The sequence below is a fragment of the Electrona antarctica genome (assembly GCF_951216825.1).
Source record: "Electrona antarctica genome assembly, chromosome: 2".
NCBI lineage: Eukaryota > Metazoa > Chordata > Actinopteri > Myctophiformes > Myctophidae > Electrona > Electrona antarctica.
Genome location: NC_136807.1, coordinates 53,614,449 through 53,634,177, shown reverse-complemented (window position 1 = coordinate 53,634,177; position 19,729 = coordinate 53,614,449). Strand labels below are relative to the sequence as shown.

Genomic DNA, 19,729 nt, shown 5'->3' with positions numbered 1-19,729 from the left:
GTATACTAAATAATGTAAGTGTGAGCAAAATGTGAATCAATTTGGGCTAGCAAAGTCGTAAAAGCGGCCGGGTGGAAAGTGGAAAACCCCTCCTCTCGTTATAATGGTATGCTCCCAGAGTCCCAGGCTGCAACATCGGGGAACGGGGGAAGTTTAAGTCATGCAGCACTGAGCGCTCCGCTGTCCCCTCGCCTCACTCACACTCTGGCTGAGTAAAGGCTGGAGCCTGGGTCCGAGGGAGGCTAATGTACTGTAGCCTATGTTGTTTACGCTCCGGAGTCCGGACCCATGCAGTTTAATAATATACAGTCACACCAGAATGCACACTGCTGTCTCGTATCTCATCACAACCCAATGCGCGACCCGTGAAGTCGGGGGGGAAAAATAATAAAAGAGAGAAAAGAAAAAGACGAAGTGACAAATCGTTAGCAATAAGCTATGCTAACGGACTGGTGGTGGTGTTAGCTATTAGCTTGTTGCTGCTGCTGATTCAACGCACTGATTGAACTTCATTTCATGTCCGCCTGTAACGTGCAAGCTCTCAACACGTTGCAAACGGCTCTGCAGAGACAGGCACATCTGCGGGTTCTCAACGCGTCGGTCAGCGGCGCGTTGAGAGCTGGTGGATCTGTCTTTTTTTCGATGGACTTTTTTGTTTTGGACTAGAACCGGCGGACCCCTGTACTGTAGACGCGCAGATGCATGCGTGCAGATGCAATGCGTGCAGATGCAATGCGTTGTTTATTGATGATTAAGCCTACAACAATTTATTTATATTACATGTTAAATGTTGCTTTTTTCCTTTTCTTTTAAAAAGGAGCATAAATAAATGTATATGCCTACCATTCGTCTACCAACTTCAATTATGTAGCCTATACATGCATATTACATTTGGGGTAGCCTATTAAAAATATATAAAGTCCCTATCCAGGTCACATCAAAGTCTTTGTTGTTAAAGTCCTTATTGTATTCCTTCATTCCAGACCAGTGTGTGGAGTCCAGTCTGCAGGTGAAGATCAGTCCTCCAGCCACCACAGTTTCTATTGAACAGGAACCTGAAGACCACCTTAAACAGGAACCTGAAGACCACATAGATCTCAGTAAGTTTAAAGCACTTGACTTTTGACTATTTAGGCATTTAGCAGACACTCTTTATCCAGAGCAATTTAAGTAAGAACATTCATCAAATGTATAGAGAGTGTAGTGTCTCAGTAGCCTCGGTACCCAGGCTTTCATTTTCGTCGGCGCAAAAAATGAAAGCCTGGGGGAACGCATTGGCCGCTCTGGTCTAGAAGTGGGAATCAAGCCTTCAGGGTGGGCGTCACCCTTGATGTGACATAGTGCTGCACTGGGGGGGAGAGGAGGGGCCGGGGCTGACGGACAGGCCACCCAGAACCAATCAGGGCGTGTGCAAATCTCAGCCACGACCCGCCCCTCTAGAGCCAAAACCCATTAGCTCAGGCTAGCGTCTCAGTGATCTAGGATCATACTGTAGGTAAACCATGAACCTAACATCAGTCTAAACATTATAATATCACACAATAAATAATCTGTACTTTGAAACTAGACAAACTGTAGGATGCCAGGTCAACAAATGAACCTAGCATCTGTCTAAATAACATGCTATCTAAATTACATTTTAACCTCTGCCTGGTCTGCCTGGTCGTCAAGACTAGGCATGTGCTACGGCTAAGATGGAGTCTGAAGGGGTGAGTCTAGGGCCTCTTTTAGACGGTGACCATCTCCAGATAAAACGGCAAAGTCCCGTTGCGTTCTCATTTTTTATTGACCCTTTACATGAGAACACACACTTGATGAACGCTATAATGTTGCTAGGTGGCGGTAACGGGCTGCCAAATAGACCAGTCACCCACGTACAAGAAGAAGAACCAGGTAGCCCCCCCTTCACGCAACCCTATCAGGGGTTTGAATGATGCTTCCAGACCACGATGGGGTTGTGGCCGTCGCTCGCTGCCTGCTTTCTACTAACACATTGAGGTGACAGATACATTAGTCTACATAAACGCTGCTGCCACCTAACCTATCACAAGGCATTTCATGTACATCATGGTTTTACATTCACCATCGCTGATGAGCGGCGCTGGTTAGGAGGGATATAGATAGATAGAATACTTTATTGGCAGTTTAAGAAAATTACAGAAAATGACATCATTTTAAAAAACGCCAAATGGACTTAGACACAAAAAAGCCTTCGCTTGTTTCCATTGTGGTCCACTTTGTAACATGAAACTATACACAAACATACTGTACAAACAAAACAACCATGGAACATATCATAAATAATCCTTATATATAAGGCTGGGAGCTATATACATAGGACAAGAGGTACCCTGAGAGAATAGTCCAGAACATGGGAGATGGGCTATCCAGGGTCGGAAGCTAACTATGACCAGTTAGTGTGTAGATGGAGCCATGATTTCAGGTCTTTCCTAAATCTTGCAATAGAATTTAGGGATTTCAGGGCTGGAGGGAGTGCATTCCACAGAGTAGTGGCTGCGTAGTAAAAAGCATTTTTTCCCTTGAGTGTCCTGAAACTGGGGGGAACTAGATCATATGGACTTCCTCTGGTTGAGTACCTGTGAGCATCCCTCACTCTGGGCAGGTAGCCCAGCAGGTACTTAGGAACAGAGGCATCTAGGATCTTGAAGACCAGACACAATGAGAGCTGAGATACTCTCTCCTCCACTCTTAGCCATCCCAGGCTACTAAAGTGGGCAGAGGTAAGATGAGACCTGGGGTTCAATTTTAGTAGTAACCTCACAAGCTTGTTTTGGGAGGTCTGCAGCTTTGTTTTCAATAGCTTGGAGATACCTCTGTACCAGGAAGTACAAGCATAGTCAAAGTGGCACTGGATGAGGGCACCGGCCAAGGTCCTCATAGCACTGCTGTTGACATAAGGGGATATCCTGCCCAAGAAACGAGTTCTCTGGTTGACCTTTGAGATAACTTTCATTGCCATTTTTTCACCCGTGAGTTTGTTATCTAGTATACAACCCAAGTAAGTGACCTCTTCCCTATTTGTGACCACACTGTCACCCACTCTAACTGTGAAGCCCGGGGACTTGTTGAGGTTATGACTTGAACCAAACAGAATAGACTCAGTTTTCCCAAGGTGCAGTGACAATTTGTTGTCGGAGAGCCAAAGACAGATGCTACCGAGCTCTGTGCTGAGTACTCTCTCGACCTGCGACTTATCTTTGTCCGAGACCAGGAGAGCTGAGTCGTCTGCGAACAAGAACAGATTGCATTTACATGCCGAGTTCATGTCGTTTACATAAATTAGAAACAGTAGAGGCCCTAGGATGCTCCCTTGGGGGACCCCACACTCTACTGGGAGGGAAGTAGACAGGGTACCATTCACATTGACCACCTGTTTCCTTCCCTCAAGGTAAGATCTCACCCAGTTTAACGATGGGCCATCAAAACCGATTGCCTTCAGCTTGTTTAGCAGTATGGAGTGGTTCACAGTGTCAAACGCCTTTTGAAGGCATAAGTGTTCTTTTCCTGTTTTTTGAGTGGTGCAACCACTATAGACGGTTATGTGTCCCTGTGTCCCTGTATCCGAGCACGGAAATAGCATAATTATTGTCACCACCAAGTGTCACTGTTGTGCAGCCTAACACACAGACAGAGGCCAGTGAGAAGAGCTTGTACAGTACAGTACAGTACAGTACAGTGCAGTACAGTACAGTACAGTACAGTACAGTACAGCCCAAGTACATTACAGTAAAGTACTCGGCCTGAACAAAAATCAATTTTTTAGATTAAAAAAATCGGTATCGTAAAAAAATATGCTATATCGTGAGTATATCGTTATCGTGATTAAAAAAAATCTATATCGTGATATGAGATTTTGTCATATCGCCCAGCCCTAGACTAGATCAATCTGAATGTACCATGAATCGGACTAGGGTTCAGTTAAAACATCAGTAATCTGGTCCATGAGTGTTTCCATCATTCATTATGGAATTTAGAGCGCAATAAAAACAGCTGCGCTTTTTTAACCGATGTGAATACTTTATTTTCCATTGTTGAGAACTGCACCTGAGCACTACTGTGTGCACTAGCTTTTCATGTAACAGAGGAAACACTGCATGAAACAAATACATAATAAAGAGGAGGTTTCCTCTGAAGAGGAGAGGAGCTCCAGTCTGGTCCAGGAGGAACCAGAGCCAGGTCACATCAAAGTCCTCATTGTTAAAGTCCTTATTGTATTCCTTCATTCCAGACCAGTGTGTGGAGTCCAGTCTGCAGGTGAAGATCAGTCCTCCAGACAGCACTGTTTCTATTAAACAGGAACCTGAAGACCACCTTAAACAGGAACCTGAAGACCACCTTAAACAGGAACCTGAAGACCACATAGATCTCAGTAAGTTTCAAGCTCTTTACACTTTACTATTTAGGCATTTAGCAGACGCTCCTTATCCAGAGCAATTTACAGTAAGCAAGGTAAGCACATGCAATTAACCTGTGCTACGGCTAAAATGGAGTCTGAAGTGGTAAGTGCAAGGATTATCCCAGAAATGTGTATTTTATTCTGATTTCTTGTGGAGCTATCATCAGCGCGGAAAATGTGTTGGTACTAAGAAAGTGAAGATCGTGAAGAATCGGTAATCAGTTTGTGATTTGCATCGATGTGTTGACTCCTGGATCAATCTGAATGTACCATGAATCAGACTAGATCAATCTGAATGTACTATGAATCAGACTAGATCAATCTGAATGTACCATGAATCAGACTAGATCAATCTGAATGTACCATGAATCAGACTAGATCAATGTACCATGAATCGGACTAGATCAATCTGAATGTACCATGAATCAGACTAGATCAATGTACCATGAATCAGACTACATCATTCTGAATGTACCATGAATCGGACTAGATCAATGTACCATGAATCGGACTAGATCAATCTGAATGTACCATGAATCAGACTAGATCAATCTGAATGTACCATGAATCAGACTAGATCAATCTGAATGTACCATGCATCGGACTAGATCAATGTACCATGAATCAGACTAGATCAATGTACCATGAATCAGACTAGATCAATCTGAATGTACCATGAATCGGACTAGATCAATGTACCATGAATCGGACTAGATCAATCTGAATGTACCATGAATCAGACTAGATCAATCTGAATGTACCATGAATCAGACTAGATCAATCTGAATGTACCATGAATCAGACTAGATCAATCTGAATGTACCATGAATCAGACTAGATCAATCTGAATGTACCATGAATCAGACTAGATCAATGTACCATGAATCGGACTAGATCAATGTACCATGAATCGGACTAGATCAATCTGAATGTACCATGAATCAGACTAGATCAATCTGAATGTACCATGAATCAGACTAGATCAATCTGAATGTACCATGAATCAGACTAGATCAATCTGAATGTACCATGAATCGGACTAGATCAATCTGAATGTACCATGAATCGGACTAGATCAATGTACCATGAATTGGACTAGATCAATCTGAATGTACCATGAATCAGACTAGATCAATGTACCATGAATCAGACTAGATCAATGTACCATGAATCGGACTAGATCAATCTGAATGTACCATTAATCGGACTAGATCAATCTGAATGTACCATTAATCGGACTAGATCAATCTGAATGTACCATGAATCTGACTAGGATTCAGTTAAAACATCAGTAATCTGGTCCATCAGTGTTTCCATCATTCATTAGGGAATTTAGAGCGCAATAAAAACAGCGGAGATGTTTTAACCGATGTGAATATTTTATGTCCCATTGTTGAGTACTGCACCTGAGCACTACTGTGTGCACTAGCTTTTCATTTAACAGAGGAAACTCTGCATGAACAAATAATATCAAATCTTTACCGTTTCTCATTGTGCCATTTCCCTAGACTCCCTGCACCTCCATGTGTTTTCCCCAGAATCCCTGCACCTCCCTGTGTTTTCCCTAGACGTCCTGCACCACCCTGTGTGTAAAGAGGTTTCCTCTGAAGAGGAGAGGAGCTCCAGTCTGGTCCAGGAGGAACCAGAGCATCCACACATTAAAGATGAGCAGGATGAGATACTTCAAAGACCAGAAGAGATTGATGGGCTAATGCTGACATTACTAGCAGTGAAACGTGAACATGATGATGATGGTGAGAACAGAGACACAGAGCCTGTAGCCAGCACCTCAACTGAACACATGAAAACACAAGCTGATGTAGAGGACTGTGGAACATCACAACCAGCTAGTGATGGCCAGCTCCTCTCTTCACACTGTTCTGAATCTGACATCACTGAAGACAGTGATGAGTGGCAGCCCAGTGTAGATCAGTCACCTTTAAACACACTGAAGTCACACAGGACACAACATGTGGAAGGACAGAGATTGCCTTTGAGCAACAAGATGTCCCGGGACCTGAAACCATCGAAAGAAACTCACTCCATGCAGAGTCACACAGGGAAGATGAGTTTTAGTTGTGCAGTGTGTTGCAAAATGTTTAATAATGAGGGAAGTCTAAAAAGACACATGATGACTCATACAGGAAAAAAGCCCTTCTCTTGTTCAGTGTGTAGCAAAGGATTTAGTCACTCGTGTCATCTAAAAAGACACATGACGACCCATACAGGGGAAAAACCATTTACTTGTTCAGTTTGTAGAACAGTCTTTAGTCAAAAGGGTCACCTAAAATCACACATGACGACTCATACAGGAGAAAAGCCACTTACTTGTACAGTTTGTAGCAAAGGCTTTCGTGATAACGGTGATCTAAACACACACATGAGAACTCATACAGGAGAAAAGCCCTTCACTTGTAAAGTTTGTAGCAAAGCCTTTGGTGGGGTGACTAGTCTAAAAAAACACATGAGAACTCATACCGGAGAAAAACCCTTCACTTGTAATGTTTGTAGCAAAGCCTTTGCTGAGTTGAGTATTTTAAAAAATCACATGAGAACTCATACCGGAGAAAAGCCCTTCACTTGTAAAGTTTGTAGCAAAGCCTTTACTTTGTTGAGTAGTCTAAAAAAACACATGAGAACTCATACCGGAGCCTTCACTTGTAATGTTTGTAGCAAAGCCTTTACTGAGTTGAGTATTTTAAAAAATCACATGAGAACTCATACCGGAGAAAAGCCCTTCACTTGTAATGTTTGTAGAAAAGTCTTTAGTCAAAAGGGTCACCTAAAATCACACATGACGACTCATACAGGAGAAAAGCCACTTACTTGTACAGTTTGTAGCAAAGGCTTTCGTGATAACGGTGTTCTAAACACACACATGAGAACTCATACAGGAGAAAAGCCCTTCACTTGTAATGTTTGTAGCAAAGCCTTTGGTCAGTTGAGTAATCTAAAAACACACATGAAGACTCATACAGCAAGGGGAAATATTTAGCTGAACCAGAGGGCATGGCCATCAGTATCCACCTGTTTCCAGTGTCCTATGAGCCCTTGTGTGAAAGTTGTGCATTACTTCCTGATGATTTGTTTTGTTTTTACTTCCTGATGATTTGTTTTGTTTTGTTTTATCCTAAGCTATCCGGATGGGGTAAACAGTGCTAGGTATTCAGGCCATTCACCACCAATAAAGATGTTTACATTTATTGAAATCCGAGTGCATGTGTTGTGTTTGCTCTGGATCGTCTGCCTTGTATTTCAAGTGCTGCTGGATCACTGAATGAAACCCCGCCCAGTGGAGTGAACACAGGGTGTATCTGTCCTCCCATTGGCTAGTGCCAATCACTGCCGGGTCATGGTTCACCAATGCTGAACCCTAAAGGCTCATACATAGTCTGGATTTCCAGTGGTTAGGTGACCACCAGAGCTGAAATAACGTTGAGCGGTGGTGAGTAAAAAACAGAGAAGGGCTGGAGCGGTGGCGGTGGTTTGCTCTTCACCGCGGCTTGTGACGTCATGTTGTAGTTCGGTGGTCACCTAACCACCGAAAATCCAGACTATGTATGAGCCTTAACAGAGATATAAAAAGCTAGATACCTCGTTGCAATTCATTGGAGCGACCTGTATCACAGACAAGGCGGAAGTCAAGTGGAAGTGCAGAAGGTACACCAAAGACTTTTAATATACAAAGATAGTCGATCCCGGTTGGAGCCACTAGAGGCAAAATGGTACAAATCCTACAAACGGTCTCCTAAGTAGGCATGGTTTGCTTCTCCTCCAACATACTTTTTAGTACAGCCTACTGCTGCACAATGTTTTAGTATTGTGACATAGTCAGTCAAACTTGTCTTTATAGGGAAAAGCATTTATTTTTTCACAGGTGGTGTGTATGACCTGATTGTTAATGTGAAATAAATAACAGATGGCAAAATGTAATGATTCCCAAATCATCCCCAATCAACCAAGACAGTTATGGAAAATTATATTTTTGAGCATTGAAACACACATTTTATTTCACGTTTAATAAGTCCAAATTCATGTCACAGACTCCAACCAGCTTCCGGTCTCCCAAAAAGGTGTGTGCCCACGTCACGCAGATACGGGAAGTAAAACGGAGATCTTGCTATTTCCGTCTTAGGGCACGCTGCCACTCAAGTGACTAAGACCCGCCCCCACCTTCCTCTGATTGGCCTACCGAACGTCTGCTCTGTGACTCACGTAGAAGCTTCTGTGGCTTCGTTCCCTGTAAGATGGTGCTCGAGAAACGAAGGAGGCGACTACCTTTCTATGTCTATGGAGATACAGAGTGACGCCCCAGAGCCGAAGGAGGTGACTACCTTTCTATGTCTATGGAGATACAGACGCCCCAGAGCCGAAGGAGGCGTCTACCTTTCTTTGTCTATGAACCTGACCGTCATTCTTCACACCAGTGCAAGCGTGTTAACTTGTAGCGTGGGGAATGGACCTTCTTATAAGTGTTGAAATGTGGGTGGGCGCATACGTTGTTCAGAGATACTAACAGTCCGACAGGCATTAGTCCGTGGCTCCCAACATGCATTGCTGGTTAACCTATTTAGGACTGAGACAGATTCTAAAAAAAATCTCTTCTAAATACTAAAAGTTTTCTGAAAAACCTGTGTTTCTATATGTCGGTGGTTCTCAACCTTTTTCATGCCAAGGACCCCCAGAATTATCTCTATTTGGCCATGGGCCCCCATCTGAAAATATGTTTTTCTATAGGGACCCAGAAGCAAAGATTTTAGTTAAACGTTCGCTCTGAAATAATATATTTAAAGATTTGCGCTACATTTTCACGATTTTTCAAAAATAGTTGCCGCGCTACGAGCTTGTAGATCTGTTATTTTTCAATAGCTAAGTACAACCTAATCCTTAAAACACTGAAAGGGGTTCCCGTACTGAATGGGTTAAGACACATGCGTGGCTGGTTAAAACTCACCCGTGGCTTCCCTGTGAGGTTAGGTTTCTGGTTTAAGGACTTCAGTGTTTTGTACCATACTATTGTATGAGTACCGAACAAAGAATGTTAGCTTTCGCCATCTTTGTTGAAGAAGAGTCTGTGCAATAAGGTTTTAGTCTTACTAGAAGTACTAAAAGTTTCTCAATCTTATATTTAGTTTTAGTCTGGCATAATCTAGTTACCTCTGAGGTCAATGATTAAAGTGTGATTACCTTTGAGGGGATTAAGTCCACCCATCAAGCCCATTAGTGTCAACCTCAGACCAAGATGGTCTGATTTTGAATCTGAATGGCTTTGTGTTTCTGCTATTGTCCTGGCTCTGCTCTAATTAAGAGCAATTTAGAAGTTTAGCATTTAAGGGTTTGTTTACTACCCTGTATCCTGTACTGGATTGGTATTGTTTAAGCCTTGGGGAAATGTGGTGTTTAATTTTAAAATCCACTGCTTCTCTGCATATCTCCTTTCCCCCTCTGTCCAGGTTTGATTAGATTCTAATCCACAAACTTCCAAGGCACTAATACCATGGGTCATGAAGTGTTCTACAATTAATAAAGTAGTTTCTTTTGCATTATTTATATTATATCTATGTTGGTTTAGTCTATCTGCTATTGTGTTCCTAGTTTCACCCACATATTGTAGGTTGCATTTGTTGCATGTAATTAGATAGACACAGTTACTAGTATTAGCATGTATGATTTGTTTTATTCCCACCATTCTCATTGTGGTTCTGTTTTTCACCTGTTGTTTAGATCTGAAGTAATCCGGTTTCTTGCGTATCGGTCTGTCTGTCTCCTTTAGTTTGCTATGTACAAGGTAATCTTTCAAGTTTTTGTTCTTCCTATATGCTGGTATAATTTTGTATCCGTTTAGTAGGTCATCCGTCCTATTTGCAAAGTTCCTCTTTATTTTCACGTTTGTTAATCTACTTAGTGTCGAATAGGTATTAACTAAGGCTAGTTTGGGACTCTGGTCCCTTTCTTTCACCTCTAGAAATGTGTCATGAGTTTTTCTAAGGGAGGTTCTTGTGTAACCCCGTTTTCGTAAGGCGTTAAATAGAGTTTGACATGCTATTTTAAAATCACTTTGTTGTGTGCAGATTCTGTGGAATCTCAAGAGCTGTGATTTGACTATGCCTATGTAAGTGTGGTGGTGGATGAAAGGAGGTTTTATGTAGGAGAGCGTGTGTGTCTGTTTCTTTAAAATATACTTTGAAATCTAATTTGCCTCTAATTTGCCACGTCTAGGAAGTCTATTTTTATCCGTGCTCGTCACATATTTGATTGTAATTGATCTATGGTGTGTGTTTAGTATATTAATACAATCTTGGAAGTCCTCTTTGGTGTGTTCCCAAACACCAAAGATGTCATCCAAAAATCTACAATAATGTGTTGGTTTGAGTTTGCAATTTTTTAGCGCTGTCTCTTCCCACAGAGCCATGTATATATTTGCATAGTATAGGAGGGGGCAAACTTTTTTCCCATGGCTGTGCCTTTGGTTTGGAGATAGAATTTCTTGTTAAATTCAAAATCATTTTTGGTCAGATTTATGTTCAATAGTTCCAGTAGTTCTGCATCAGGGCGTTTCCTGTCTGGATATTTATTAAAGACTTCCTTCACTGCCTGTAAACCCGCTTCTGTTTCAATGTTTGTGTACAAACTATCAATATCTATTGAAAATAAAAATGCATTTTGTGGTACAGTTATGGCTTTGATTGTATTAACAAAGTCATAAGTGTCCCTGATATAGCTGGCATGTTTTATAGACAGGGGGTTCAGGAAGTGTTCAATATTTTCAGCTGTTTGGTACGTTTCACTACCACCGTCGGAGACAATGGGTCTCCCTGCTGGAATCTCGTATGGTACAGTCCATGTGCTCGCATCCTTATGTATTTTTGGTAATAGATAGAAGATCCCAGCACGTGGAGTGTGTGGTCCTATTAAGTATTTGGCTTGTTTGTAGTTGATGTACTTTTTTTCTTTAAGTTTGTGTATTATTTCTTTAGCTTCTGTGGCCGTTTGATTATAAATAGGTTGTCCTAGTTGTCTATAGTGGTTTGGGTTGCTAAGTTGTCTTTCTCCCTCAATTAAGTATTGATGTCTATCCATTATAACTATTGCGCTCCCTTTATCTGCTGATTTAATAACTATGTCCTCATTTTTAGCTAGTGCCCTCAGGGCTCTTACCTGTTCTTTGGTTAGGTTGTCCTTTTCTTTAATGTGTCCTGGTAGACTCCCAACTGTGTTTGTGTCCTCCAGGATTATTTGTTTTAAACTTTGCGGGAGGCCTTCAGCCGCTGGTTCCCAGTTTGATCCCGGCTGAAAGGGTGGGATCTCTTTTCCGTGTCCCGGTCCGAAGTGTGATGCTAGTTTTCGGTGATAGTCGGAAACGTCCTTCTTTAATTTGTTCCTTTGCTGTTTGTAGATGTCCAGAGTTGGGACAAATGATAGGCCTTTTTCTAGCTAATCAATTTGGTGTTGGTCTGGTAGGAAATAGTTTGACAGATTAATTATGTTTGTCGTTGTGAGCCCCTGCCTATCTTGGCATCTGGGGCTACCTAGTTTAAACTGGACATCCAATTTTCCAGCATTGCTTGGGCTGTTTCGTTTTCCGTTTAAACTGACTCATACCGGAGAAAAGCCCTTCACTTGTAATGTTTGTAGCAAAGCCTTTGGTCAGTCGAGTACTCATACACTCATACAGCAAGGGGAAATATTTAGCTGAACCAGAGGGCATGGCCATCAGTATAATCCCCCTGTATCCACCTGTTTCCAGTGTCCTATGAGCCCTTGTGTGAAAGTTGTGCATTACTTCCTGATGATTTGTTTTGTTTTAACCTAAGCTATCCGGATGGGGTAAACAGTGCTAGGTATTCAGGCCATTCACCACCAATAAAGATGTTTACATTTATTGAAATCCGAGTGCATGTGTTGTGTTTGCTCTGGAAATGCAAGGCAGACGCCTTGCATTTGGAGTGCTGCTGGATCACTGAATGAAACCCCGCCCAGTGGAGTGAACACAGGGTGTATCTATCCTCCCATTGGCTAGTGCCAATCACTGCCGGGTCATGGTTCACCAATGCTGAACCCTAACAGAGATATAAAAAGCTAGATACCTTGTTGCAATTCATTGGAGCGACCTGTATCACAGACAAGGCGGAAGTCAAGCGGAAGTGCAGAAGTTACACCAAAGACTTTTAATATACAAAGATAGTCGATCCCGGTTGGAGCCACTAGAGGCAACCAGCTTCCGGTCTCCTAAAAAGGTGTGTGCCCACGTCACGCAGATATGGGAAGTAAAACGGAGATCTTGCTATTTCCGTCTTAGGGCACGCTGCCACTCAAGTGACTAAGACCCGCCCCCACCTTCCTCTCATTGGCCTACCGAACGTCCGCTCTGTGACTCACGTAGAAGCTTCTGTGGCTTCGTTCCCTGTAAGATGAGGCGACTACCTTTCTATGTCTATGGAGATACAGAGTGACGCCCCATAGCCGAAGGAGGCGACTAACTTTCTATGTCTATGGAGATACAGACGCCCCAGAGCCGAAGGAGGCGTCTACCTTTCTATGTCTATGGAGATACAGACGCCCCAGAGCCGAAGGAGGCGTCTACCTTTCTTTGTCTATGAACCTGACCGTCATTCTTCACACCAGTGCACGCGCGTTAACTTGTAGCGTGGGGAATGGACCTTCTTATAAGTGTTGTATTTGGGAGGGCGCATACGTTGTTCAGAGATACTAACAGTCCGACAGGCATTAGTCCGTGGCTCCCAACATGCATTGCTGGTTAACCTATTTAGGACTGAGACAGATTCTAAAAGAAATCTCTTCTAAATACTAAAAGTTTTCTGAAAAACCTGTGTTTCTATATGTCAGTGGTTCTCAACCTTTTTCATGCCAAGGACCCCCAGAATTATCTCTATTTGGCCATGGGCCCCCATCTGAAAATATGTTTTTCTGTAGGGACCCCTTCAGAAGCAAAGATTTTAGTTAAACGTTCGCTCTGAAATAATATATTTAAAGATTTGCGCTACATTTTCACGATTTTTCAAAAATAGTTGCCGCGCTACAAGCTTGTAGATCTGTTATTTTTCAATAGCTAAAGTATAACCTAATCCTTAAAACACTGGCATGATGGTAGGTATTGTTATAAGGTTTTCAAAACATCGCAAACGAGTTGGGCTCGCCCCCTGGTGGTCTGTTTGCGATGAATCTAATAATAAATGGATCAGTACAGTGGGATCCCATATCTTTGTTCCTCAGTCTCAAACTGACATTTATCAGAACCCAGAGGTACCTCTGTTAGACACACCCACAGACCCACCCCCATATTCTCAGCCACACCCACAGGTTTATTTTAATATGTGGAGTGGCCATTCAACCACCAGGTGGCTTCAAGCCATGATGAGCAGAGCTGCACTGAGTATAGCTTCCAGCAATATGCAGTGGTGGAAAAAGTATCACATTGTGTACTTGAGTAAAAGTATCAATACTGCAATATAGAAATACATTGAAATACATACTGTTACAAGTAACAGTCCGGTATTCAACATTTACTTGAGTAAAAGTACAAAAGTATTGGTATCAAAGTGTACTTAAAGTACCAAAAGTAGAAAGTACTCATTGTGCAGAATGTCCCATTTCAAGTTTTCAAATGTATACAAATCTTTTGAAAATGGCAGATCTACAAGCTCATAATCTGGCACATCACAACGTATTGTGAGCTTGTAGATCGGCTATTTTCAAATAGTCTACTATACTGAGGAAGTGGTTAATGCATGTTTTTTTATAATAATCAAAACATCCAAAGTAACTAGTAACTAAAGTTTGCAAATAAATGTAGTGGCGTACAAATACAATATTTGCCTTTGAGATGTAGTGGAGTAGAAGTAAAAGTATTGGAAATTATGAATACTAAAGTAAAGTACAAATGCCTCAAAATTGTACAGTACAGTACTTAAGTAAATGTACTTAGTTACTTTCCACCACTGTGGAATGGTGAGTGGTGACTTTCTTAATATCATTTAAATATAAAAACTTAAATTAATTGGTTTACCATGCAGGCCAAAATAAGATTTATTTTTGTCCTAAGTCAATGGTTTTGACTTTCTCTCTCTCAACCCCCCTCCCCCCTATATCCCCGGTCTGAGAGGTGTGAAGATACGAGATCTGGAGACTGGCTAGTGGCTGGCTACCCCCTGCAGCCCACCTAGGCTTTTTCAGTGTGTATTCTTTGTCTAGAAAGAGAGAGAGAGATAAACAAGGTTCCTTTTCAAGCAAAAAAGTAAACCAAGTAAAAACACTTTCACTAATGCTTATTGTAGAACTTTACACAAATGTAATGTAATTATTCTTCAGTGGTGGAAAAAGTACAAATGTTTTTACTTGAGTAAAAGTATCAATACTGCAATGCACCCAACACAATCAGCCATTTATGCCCATTATAAGCGCATTTGTTGTAGTTTCCCTGTAAACTTATAGTTGCATGTTGCCGCATTGGGCTTAATTGTTTCTGAAGCTTGGTTGCTTATATAAAAAACCCAACTTGTAGCAAGCTTCACAAGCTTTGCTTTAGAGTTGATCGATTCATATAAGAATTGAGAGTTGAGATTGAGAATAATGGTATCTATCTAGTGCTATCTGGCCCTACACAGAGAAACTGTATGCCATGGGGTTCACTCAAAAACCTGAGTAGACCCCAGACATGTTTTAAAGAGAAAACAAATACCCCTTTAAACTAACTTAAAACCAAGTAGTGGAAAAAGTATTAAATGTTTTTACTTGAGTAAAAGTATCAATACTGCAATGTAGAACTATTTTGTTAGAAGTAAAAGTTCGTAATTCACCATTTACTTGAGTAAAAGTAAAAAGTATCAAAATGATTATAATAATTATAAGTACAGCAGCAGTCTGGGGTCCCAGCCAGAGGTGCCTTCATGGTGGGGGTGGGGAAATGTTTTTTCTTTTCTTTGCAGGGTGCAGGCCTAATGTCTAACACCTAATAGGTGTCTGAGCACTAGGCCTGGCCATGCTAAAGGCAGTATAACCAGTTTCCTCAGCCTACATAGCCTTCCCAATTGCAGGCCAAGATCTACCACTATATGTTTCAAAATCACTTGTTTTTTGCCATTTCTGACAGGCTCAATGCACGTGCACACATCCACACAAAGACTAGTTGTTTAAATAATAAACACTGATAGTTATATAATCAATGCCTAAACGTATTTATAAATTAAAATATTAGGACATTTTGTACTTTTGATCTGAGGAAGTTTTTTTTATCCTTTATTGTCTATTACATTATAACATTTTTAAACATGAAACCATATCATAACATCAGTGACTTGTGCTTTTGTTTGAAATGTACCTATTTGGCAGCACTGCAGGGTAATAATAAGTAACATAATATATATTGCCCAACAGTGTTTATGTATAGAATATACTGTCCGTTTTGAGATTTTGCAGCCAGTGTGTGCAGTTCAGATTGTTGGAATATGCAGCTGAAAATGACTGATGAGAGACTGTTGAATATTTTGTTTTACATGCTGCAATGATTCAGTTTGGCTGATTGGAGACTTCTTATGACTTCCAATGAATTGGATTCAGTTGTAAAAGGAGCTGGCTAAACAGACTGTGTTCTTTAGCGGGTGGAAGGGGCCCGGTTGAAAAGTAATATGTAACTATATTACTCTTGATTCCAAGTAATAAGTAATGTAATATTACTATTTCTAAGGAGTAATAAGTAAAGTAAACATATTACTCTCCTAAGTAATATTGCCTAACACTGGGCCTAATGGAGATGGAGCTGTTCCCCCTGTCCCCCCCAGGTATAAAGACAATAGCAAGCCCCATGCATTAATGTGTCCTGTGCCCTGGCCATATGCTAAAAGCAGAATAACCAGTTCCATCTCCTCACTCAAATGGATGTATTTGTAGACACAGGTCTTAACTACCAATCCTGAGAAGGTTTTTCACATAACATTTCTTTCTAAAATGGGACATTCATTTAGTATGTATATTTATGTGATTGTGACAGTATTAGACACTTTTTTGGCAGTTTGAAATTGTGACCACTTGCTGAGGACAGGCTAAATACAGGCATTTTTGGGTACAGAGCCTGCTTTTAACTAATTATAATAATATATAATGAAATGAATGTCATAAGAATACACAACTGTATTATAGATGCAATGTACTTAACATACAAAAAAAGTAGAAAATACACTTTATGCATAATGTATCATTTAAAGTTTGCAATCTTTTGAAAACAACAGATCTACATTTCCACAACTATATATATATATATATGAGATACTACGGTAAATTAAAATTAAAAGGTTGAGTATGGGTATATTGTTTCACTCCTTGACAGCAGCAATGACAATCCCTAAAACTGCAGTGCAAATTACTTAGCTGGAATGTATAGTTGCTGTGGCCTCTGTCCTACTGCCACCTACTGTCCATTTATTATATTACACAGTGGGTGAAAAACACACCCCTTAAGGCTAAACCCCAACCATCAGAGGTGTGGCTACCAGAGGTACTTTTGGCCTGAAAGACATTGATGGGTACCTCTAGGTGTCAGCCCGGAAGAGACCAAGGGTATGGGACTGTATATGGTTACAAATCAAAATAATTGATACGAGATTTTCCAATGGATTCTATTAGTATTGGGTGTGCTAAATAACATACAACAAATATGGGGAAAAATAACTTCTGGAAAGGCATCGTTTTCAAGATGGCAATTATTTTGGATTTTAACCATATATTTTAATTTTAGATTAATCACAAACAGACCACTAGGGGGCGAGCCCAACTCGTTTGCGATGGTTTTTGAAAACCTTATAACCATACCTAACACCATGCCAAAAATCAAAAACTTCACAATCTTGTTGATTTCGGACTAATTGGGAACCAGCTAATCAATCTTTTCAATCACGGCATATTAAGCTAGGAGATAATTTCCATCAGTATAATGCCCAAACCATTTGGGTTATGTGGACTCTGAACTTGTCCTAGAAATTCTTAGTTGTAAACATTTAATAACATCCCTTTTATAAAAGTATTTGTAACCATTCCACATGAGTTAATGTTAGTACCTGTCCCTCAGTTAAATGTTTGGCCCTTGGTGTCTCGCCAGCTGGCTATCTGGTATGGGGTCGTATTTTCTTGTGGTGTGTTGTCTCAGCTGTAGGGCGTCCGGGAAGGATTGAGCGGCTGGTCACCAAAATCCAAGAAACATCTGTTGTGAATGTATACAAGCCCCCACCAACAGCACTGACTGTAACATCACTTCCACCTGTGACTGCTCCCGCCATTTATGCAGGTGACTTCAACTGCCAACATACAGACTGGGGTTACAGCCACACATCACAGGATGGTGAAGCGCTGTGTGAGTGGGCTTCTAACGCTGAAGCACTGCTGCTCTTCGACCCAAAATAGCCTCCAAGCTTCTTTTCTGCACGCTGGAACAGTGCAACATCCCACGTGGCTACAACAAGAACTACTTCCCGGGCTGGGACGAGGAATGCAGCTGCCTGCTGCGACAACACCAGCAGGTGAGCTCCAAGGAAGAAATGGAAGCAACAGCAACAACTTTACTGCAGAGACTGGACGACACCCGAAAGGCTAGGTGGACTGAAAAAGTGCAATCTATCGACCTCACCCACTCTAGCCGGAAGGCATGGCAGACCATCAACCTGCTCTCGGGGAGAAAAACAACACCCCACAGGTGTCCAGTGACAGCAGATGCCATTGCTTCCCAGCTCCTGAAAAATGGTCGCTTTCCTGGTGCTGATAAAAAATTCACACGAGTGACATGTGAGGAGTCCTTTCTCTCCAGGGCAGCCAGTGCCGATGCTAACTTCTCGGGAGACTTCACAGCCGCCGAACTAAGGGCAGCAATCAAAAAACTGAAGCCGGGCAAGTCACCAGGTCGAGACAATATCCACCCAGAGTTTGTCATACACCAAAGTGAAAGAACATCTCACTGGCTATGCTCGTTCTTTACATCATGCTTCAGGAGGTCCAAGCTCCCAAAGACCTGGCACCGTGCTTCCGTCGTAGCCTTGCCAAAGCCAAACAAACCCGCCGAAGACCCGACGTCCTACAGGCCCATCTCTCTGCTCAGTGTTCCATACAAGATCCTGGAGAGGCTGATTCACAGCCGCATCGAGCCAGTGGTGGACCCACAACTCCCACCGGAACAAGCTGGCTTCTGCCGAGGCAGGTCTACAGTGGATCAGGTAACGCTACTCACTCAGGACATCGAGGACAGCTTTCAGGATAATGAGAAAGCTGGAGTAGTATTCCTGGACCTGACAGCCGGACCGGCACATGGTGAAGTTCATCATGGAGATGCTATCGAACCGTAGCTTCATCCTACAGACCAGCGATGGCCAGACCAGCAGGCTCAGAAGGTTGAAGAACAGTGCCCCTCAAGGCTCACCATGCCAGGCCATCGATGGACCTCGCTCGTCTGCGCTGTGGTGTGGGACGCTTCAAGTCATCTATGAAGAAGTGGGGCCTGTCGGCATGCGAGTGTGGCGAGCCTGAACAGACTGCCAAGCACATCATCACAGGCTGCCCCCTATACAGCCCACCCTCAGAAGCTGGCCTTTTTGACTTAGGACCGGAGACGAGGGCATGCATATGGCGGCATGACACTGAGTTGTCCATTCAGATTCAGATATGTTTATTTGCCATTTTGGAATTTGTATTGACATTGCGTGTGTGCATTTCTCATTCCTTTTTTCACATATAACAAAAATAACAACAACACAAATACAACACCGTGCAAGAAGTATAATTATAAAGTGCAGAGTTTATGGAACATAGTGCAAATGGTAAATAAATGGTGCATTTATATAGCGCCTTTATCCAAGGCACTTTACAGAGATTGTGCATTACATTCACCCATTCACACACACATACATACACCGATGGCAGCGGAAACCATGCAAGGCACCAACTAGCACATCGGGAGCAATTAGGGGTTCAGTGTCTTGCTCAAGGACACTTCGACAGTAACTCTGCGGGAGCCCGGGTTCGAACTGGCAACCTTACGGTTACCATCCAGGCACTCTACCCCTGAGCCACCGCCGCCCCTACATGTCCGGTGACACTCCCTAGGGGGCAGGGGTGGGAGGGAAACCAGAGTCATTTGTCAGAGCCATCTGATGATACACGAAAGAAGAACAAGCTGTAGGACATTTGGGGAGTATAAAAGGAACACCAGGAGGCTACAACGGCTCTGTGAGTCAAACTGGGGTTTCCATTGCAATGATCAAGTCATGTGAGTTTAGCTCCTTTACTCGAGTAAAAACGCTCATACTGTTAAGC

The 19,729-nt window shown here is 42.1% G+C and overlaps 1 protein-coding gene and 1 long non-coding RNA gene across 2 annotated transcripts in view; both read left to right on the top strand.

Moving 5' to 3' along the window:
- LOC306934163 (uncharacterized protein) overlaps nt 1–19,729 on the top strand; it is a gene marked incomplete at its 3' end in the record, with an annotated part of 363,058 nt that overhangs the window by 322,295 nt on the left and 21,034 nt on the right. The window lies entirely within an intron of this gene.
- On the top strand, nt 1,001–7,584 carry LOC306917253. Its single transcript, XR_013789127.1, has 3 exons — nt 1,001–1,100; nt 4,250–4,390; nt 5,926–7,584. It is a non-coding gene; the product is annotated as an uncharacterized lncRNA (long non-coding RNA).